Source organism: Cimex lectularius, unplaced genomic scaffold (assembly GCF_000648675.2).
Source record: "Cimex lectularius strain Harlan isolate CLEC.00 unplaced genomic scaffold, Clec_2.1 scaffold68, whole genome shotgun sequence".
NCBI classification, from domain to species: Eukaryota; Metazoa; Arthropoda; class Insecta; order Hemiptera; family Cimicidae; genus Cimex; species Cimex lectularius.
The window spans coordinates 618628-625311 of record NW_019392732.1 but is presented as its reverse complement, the minus strand read 5'-3'; positions in this window follow the sequence as shown (position 1 = coordinate 625311).

Sequence of the window (6684 nt, the reverse complement as noted above, 5' to 3'; positions counted from 1 at the left end):
ATGGGAGGTTGGTGTCGAGTGGATCGAGGTCACGATAGTTCAGGTGGAAGAGCAGCGGCGTATCAAGCCTAAGATCGTGGGTTCGAATCCCGCTCGTGCCATTGACTGTTTTATCTCAACTAAAAACCTTAATTAATTGTAATATATTAATTGGTCAAGCGGACGACGAAACTAGTGAATTTAATTATTCAATATTATTTTCCGATGGAATAGTTCACTTTGAATAACAATCCCCTGAGGCGGACCTTTCAGCATGCGGGAAAAAATGCTACGGTAAAATCAAGAGTATTTACGCCACAGAAAACTTTAAAGAAACTTTGTCTAATGCGATTTTTTAAGGTCAAAGCATAGCTTAGCATGAATCACCCCTATATATGTTCACCTTATAGTAAAATCTCAAAACAGCTCGAATTTTATATTAGAAAATTAATATATTAAAAATACATTTCCTCATATGTTATTATGACAATGATAAGATGTGCAGGGTAAAGGTCGTGCATAATAGACCGCAACGCTACAGTAACCAATCTTGCCTCGCCCTGCTTATACCCTCGGCAACAACTGACTATAGAATTTGTATATAATCGGCTCTGATCTGGGGGAATAGAGACACATTGGAACATGACTTGCCTGTTTTCTGCACATCCCGTTTGATCGTCAGCTCTAAGTGGAGAAAATTAGAGTCTTGCCTAACCCTGCTTATAACCTTGACGTCGCGCCATCAAAATGATTATAGATAGTCTAAGACAAAAAACTGTAATCTAATTAAACGCTAAAAAAATCAACGCTTACATTCGTTCTTTACATTTAATACAACAAAAATTTTAAGGAAATAATGTCTAGTATCGGCCTGCTTACAACCGTAATGTCGTGCCATCAGTGGCAACAGTTTTAAAATCGTTTTAAATAAAATTAACCCAGAATACCTGAAAATAGTTCGTGTTTAACACGGGCCAAATTACCTTATATTAAAACGGTCAGCGTCGGAAGTTATTGTCTCACCCTGCTTATAACCCTAACGTCGCGCCTTCAAACTCGTTTTAAAAGCAAAACATTACACTTGGTTGTATAATCTAATTCACATTTAAAAGATGTAGAGAAGTGTTTAAAAAAAATGTAAATCTTTGACATTAATATTTTTATTGATAACTAAGTGCATTGCACTGAGGATGGCTAAATATAGAGCCGAAAGCTTGGCATATGTATGATACAGTTAATTCAAGGACCAAATACCAAATAAATTCTCAAATCCAGAGTGCATATATCGCAAAGGATCAAAACTTAGCCTCGCCCTGCATATAACCCTAACGTCGCGTCATCAGTGTCAATGGTTTTAAAACCAAAATACAACACTTTGATATACTGGAATGCTGAAGTAACAAAACGATTCCCCACATCGTTCGCGTTTGTCGCGGGCAAAGTTAGCAGAAATGGAAAGAGTACTGCTTTAGCCTCGCCCTGCTTATAACCTGACGTCGCGCTCCCGATTTAATGGGATTTAACGTGTTTTAAGAACCAAATATTGCACTTTGATCAACTGAAATACAATAACCCAATGCTTCTGTACATCGTTCGCGTTTGGCAAGGGCAATAAAAAAATCAAGTTGGCCCTGCTTATAGTCCAAACGTTGTGCCATCACTCTCGACGAGTTTTTACTAGTCTTAAAATTAAAATAATACTGATCTCCTGGAATGCTGAAATAAGCGAACTCTTCTGCTTAAAGTAAACCTTTGGCACAGGTAAATTCCACAAGAAGGAAAACAGCCGTAATCGTGCTTCGAACTGCTTATAATCCTAACGTTGCACCATTAATCGGGTGTTAAAAGCGAAATATTACACTGTGATCAACTGAAATGCTGAAACAATTCAACGTTTCTGTTCAAAGTTGCGTTTGGTTCAGGAAAGGAGCCAATGTCAAACTTCGCCACGCTTATAAGTTTTTCATATGTGACAACAGTTTTAAAATAAAAATTCTGAAATAACATCTGAACATAGTTTGCGTTTGTCGGGATCTGATTAGCAGAATTGGAAATAGTCAGTGTCCAGCGTTGCGGAACCAATGTTTAGAAATTTAACGAAATATTACATTTTCATTAATTTAAATTTAGAAACGATCCACCTCTCCTGCATATCGGTCGCGTCTGACGAGGGTAAATTAGTAAAAGATTATTTTTATTTTAAAAAATAAGGTGAGCCTGCTAATCATTCAACCGTCTTTCATCTCAAAATAGTGTTTTCTAGTCAAGGCCATATTTTCTCTCTCTCACTCTCTCTCTCACTCTCTCTCTCTCTCTCTCTCTCTCTCTCTCTCTCTCTCTCTCTCTCTCTCTCTCTCTCTTCTCTCTTTTGCTCACTCTTTTTCCTTATCATTCCTTTCTATATTTTCTCTCTCTCACTCTCTCTCTCTCTCTCTCTCTCTCTCTCTCTCTCTCTCTCTCTCTCTCTCTCTCTCTCCATCTATTTCTCTATCCATCTATCTATCTATCCATATATCCATCTACCTATCTATCTATAGGTAGATATTCATCTATCTAACTACCTTTTTTTTACCATCCACCTCCCCGCCGTACCAAAAAAAAAACACCTCTACCTACCTATCGATCTATCTCCATCTATCTCAATCTATCCATCTATCTCCATCTATCTATTTATCTATATATCTATCTACCGGTCTATCCATCTATATATCTATCTCCATCTATCTATCTATTTCTATCTATTTATCTATCTCCATCAATCTATCTATTTGTATCTATTATACATCTATTTCTATATATTTATCTATCAATCCATCTATCCATCAATATCCATCTATCTGTCTATTTATCTATCTATCCATCTATCTCAATCTATCTATCTATTTCTTTTAATTATCTATCTATCCATCTATCTATCCATCTATCTCCATCTATCTATCTATTTCTTTTATTTATCTATCTATCTATCCATCTATCTCCATCTATCTATCTATTTCTATATATTATACATCTATTTCTATATATTTATCTATCAATCCATCTATCCATCTATCTCCATCTATCTATCTATTTCTTCTATTTATCTACGTATCCATCCATCTATCTATCCATCTATCTCCATCTATCTATCTATTTCTATCTATTATACATCTATTTCTATATGTTTATCTATCAGTCCATCTATCCATATATCTGTCTATTTATCTATCTATCCATCTAGCTCCATCTATCTATCTATTTCTATATATTTATCTATATATCCATGTATCTATCTATTTATATATCAATCCATCTATCCATCTATCTCCATCTATCTATCTATTTATCTATCTATCCATCTATCCATCTACTTCTATCTATTTATCTATCCATCTATCTCCATCTATCTATTTATCTATATATCTACCTGTCTATCCATCTATCCGTTTATCTCCATCTATCTATTTATCTATATATCTATCTACCGGTCTATCCATCTATATATATCTATGTCTATCTATCTATCTATTTCTATCTATTTATCTATCTCCATCTATCTATCTATTTGTATCTATTATACATCTATTTCTATATATTTATCTATCAATCCATCTATCCATCTATATCCATCTATATGTCTATTTATCTATCTATCCATCTATCTCCATCTATCTATCTATTTCTTTTATTTATCTATCTATCCATCTATCTATCCATCTATCTCCATCTGTCTATCTATTTCTATATATAATACATATATTTCTATATATTTATCTATCAATCCATCTATCCATCTATCTCCATCTATCTATCTATTTCTTCTATTTATCTTCGTATCCATCTATCTATCTACTTCTATCTATTTATCTATCTATCCATCCATCTATCTCCATCTATCTATTTATCTATATATCTATCTACCTGTCTATCCATCTATCTATCTATCCATATATTTCTATCTATCCATTTATCTGTATATCTACCTATCGGTCTAACCATCTATCTCCATCTATCTATCTACTTCTATATATTTATCTATCTATCCATCTATCTATCTATCTAGCATTTATAAACACGACTGTTGCTCACAATGGTCGGAAGAATGTCGATAAACGATCGGAAATTGACTTTTTAGTAATGATCTCGTTTGTGGCACTTCCGTGGTGGCAATAACCCTCACGGAAAGGTCAAAAAACACCCCCCACGACTCATTTCCGACGTTTGTTCATGTTTAACTCTGGATGAGGCAGAACGTTTTATTCAAACCCCCTCTGGTCAAAAGGTGAGTCTGTTTTTGCAAGTGAAGAAAAATCAATATCCTGATAATTATAATTAACTAGCCAGATGCTTATTTGCACAGCGATAAGTCGCTATGGTGATCGTGGTAGATACAAAAACAAAAGTTGATCGTCTGTTTAGTTTGTGTAATAAGTAGATACTAATTGTAAGTTTCGATATCGCTTGTTGTTATTTAACAGGGGAAATTTCCGTTAAATTATGACTGTCCATATGTTCACATAATCCACCTCATCATCAAGGCAAAATGGCAATTACGGGTTGCCAATTACGGATCAATTTTTTTTCGTATGATTATAACGCGATCATAATGATCATGCTTCTGAAGTGGCAACAACTATAAAAGGTCAAATAAACCTCCCCGGGTCAAATTTTACTGGTAGTCCTTGGCTTCTTCCTGTCTTTTTTATGTGAAAAATCGATATTGTTCTGCATACGTTTACCCTCATCATTATTATTATTAAGAGGCCAGATGTGCATATTTACTCAGTCAGTTATCACCACGGTCACTATGGTTATTCGGTCTGTTTCAAAAGAAAACAAAAAGAAAAACCTGTTCGTATAATTGGAATTCTGCATTTTTAATGTATTTGAATATCCGCGTTTGTTGTCACTCATAGATTTATTAGACGGAAATCTTCTCGAACAAATTTGATACAGGCACGATCTTGCTCGCGAAGCCGTTCTAAATTCATGAAAGAACCCAATTAACTATTAACACACAATCTCTTTCTTGTCTTCTAATGTACCATTTATATTAATGTATTCCATTCCATCTCAAGGATTGGTACTCAAAAAGAAAAAGTGTTTTGAAAATGAAATGATAGAAGACTTGCAGCTTCTGGTAAGTGAAAGGGGTTGTTCACCCCGGCCACCCCGAGATAGGGCTAACAGCCTCGATACTAGTTTTAGGTAGGAATCGAAGGTTGACCCAGTTTGATCATGAAGACACATAAACGTCTGTAGTTCGGCCAAGTGTCCTAGACCGGTTATAAACAAATTATAACTAGATAATTGTGTAATAGTTCGTCTTTTGTTGTTCTTTACAATACTTAAATATGTCCTTTTGTGTTTTTGTTTGTTGCGTTTGAAAAGCGAAACGTTTGAATTAATATTATAGGTTTTACATGTCAATAAAATTTATAAAGTTTTTGAAAATTGTACACAATTCACTGTCCCTCGTTTTTGTGTGGAGGGCAGGTAACGCGTCTACCTGCAACAATGAAACTGATTATGTCAGCTAGGCTACACCATCACAAGAGCAAACAAGATTCTCTAGTACTGACAATCATTGGTGATATACTCAGTCCGTGACCTGGAGCACTTTTGGCCATTTTGTGGGACAGGCACACTTAATTCTGGAGGCTATGGTGGGCCATTCCAAAGTGTTTAGCTAGTAGGTTGGTCTGATTTTTGAATCATTGACCTGCCTGTTTGTTTTCCTTTGATCGTATAAGTCACAAAGGAAACTCCCGATGCCAATTTCTCTTGTTGCCAATAGTATGAATATGCAACTTGATTGTAGTAGAAGTGCGAAAGAGAGATTGAGGGAGAGAAAGAAGAAATAGAGGTTAAAATATAATGAAAAAGAAGGATGAGAGGAAGAGAGTGATACACATAGAAAAAAGGCTGAGAAAAGGTAAACGAGAGAGCTTGATGTAGGGAAAGAAAAAAGAAATCCTGAGAGAGAGAACGGAGGGTAAGAACGAAAAAGAGACGGTTACAGAGTAGGAGAAAAATGTGGCTGAGAGAAAGAAAGAAAATAATAGAGACTGAGAGAACAAGTCAAAAAGAGAGAGGCCGAGCGAGTGAGATAAAAAATGAGCTGAGGGAGAAAAAGAGAGGGGGGAGGGAGCAAGGAATGAGATGGATAGAGAAAAGTATATAGATAGATAAATACATAAAGAAGAGAGTAAAGAAGAGAAGGAGAGAGAGAAAAAAATGAGAGACAGACATATATAACAAATGAGAGGTTGGCGGAGAAAAAAATAGAGAGGCTGAAAGAGAAATCGGAGACTAAGAAAGAAAAAAAGAGGGATGCATGGGGGACTGAGGGAAAGAAAGAAAGGACAGGGGCTGATGGGAGAGAAAAACAATCTGAGGGAGATTAAAAAAGAAAGACTGAGAGAGCGAGAGAAAAAAGAAAAAAAGAGAGGGTGAGAGAAAGAAAAAAGAAACAAGGGGAGGGGGAGAGTGGCAGAGAATGAGAGACACAGAGATAGGAGATAGGTGTGTATATACAGGGTGAATTGCTACTCGTGCTACAAACTTCTCCAGTAGATTCTTCACCCTAAAATGAACAAAAAAGTTCATATTGTCCATGGTCCGATTCTCAACCATTTCAGAGTAATTTCGCTTTTTATCGATTTTGAAAGATATCACGTCCTGGCGTCGGAAAATCGTGATATCTTTTAATCTAAACATTTCTCT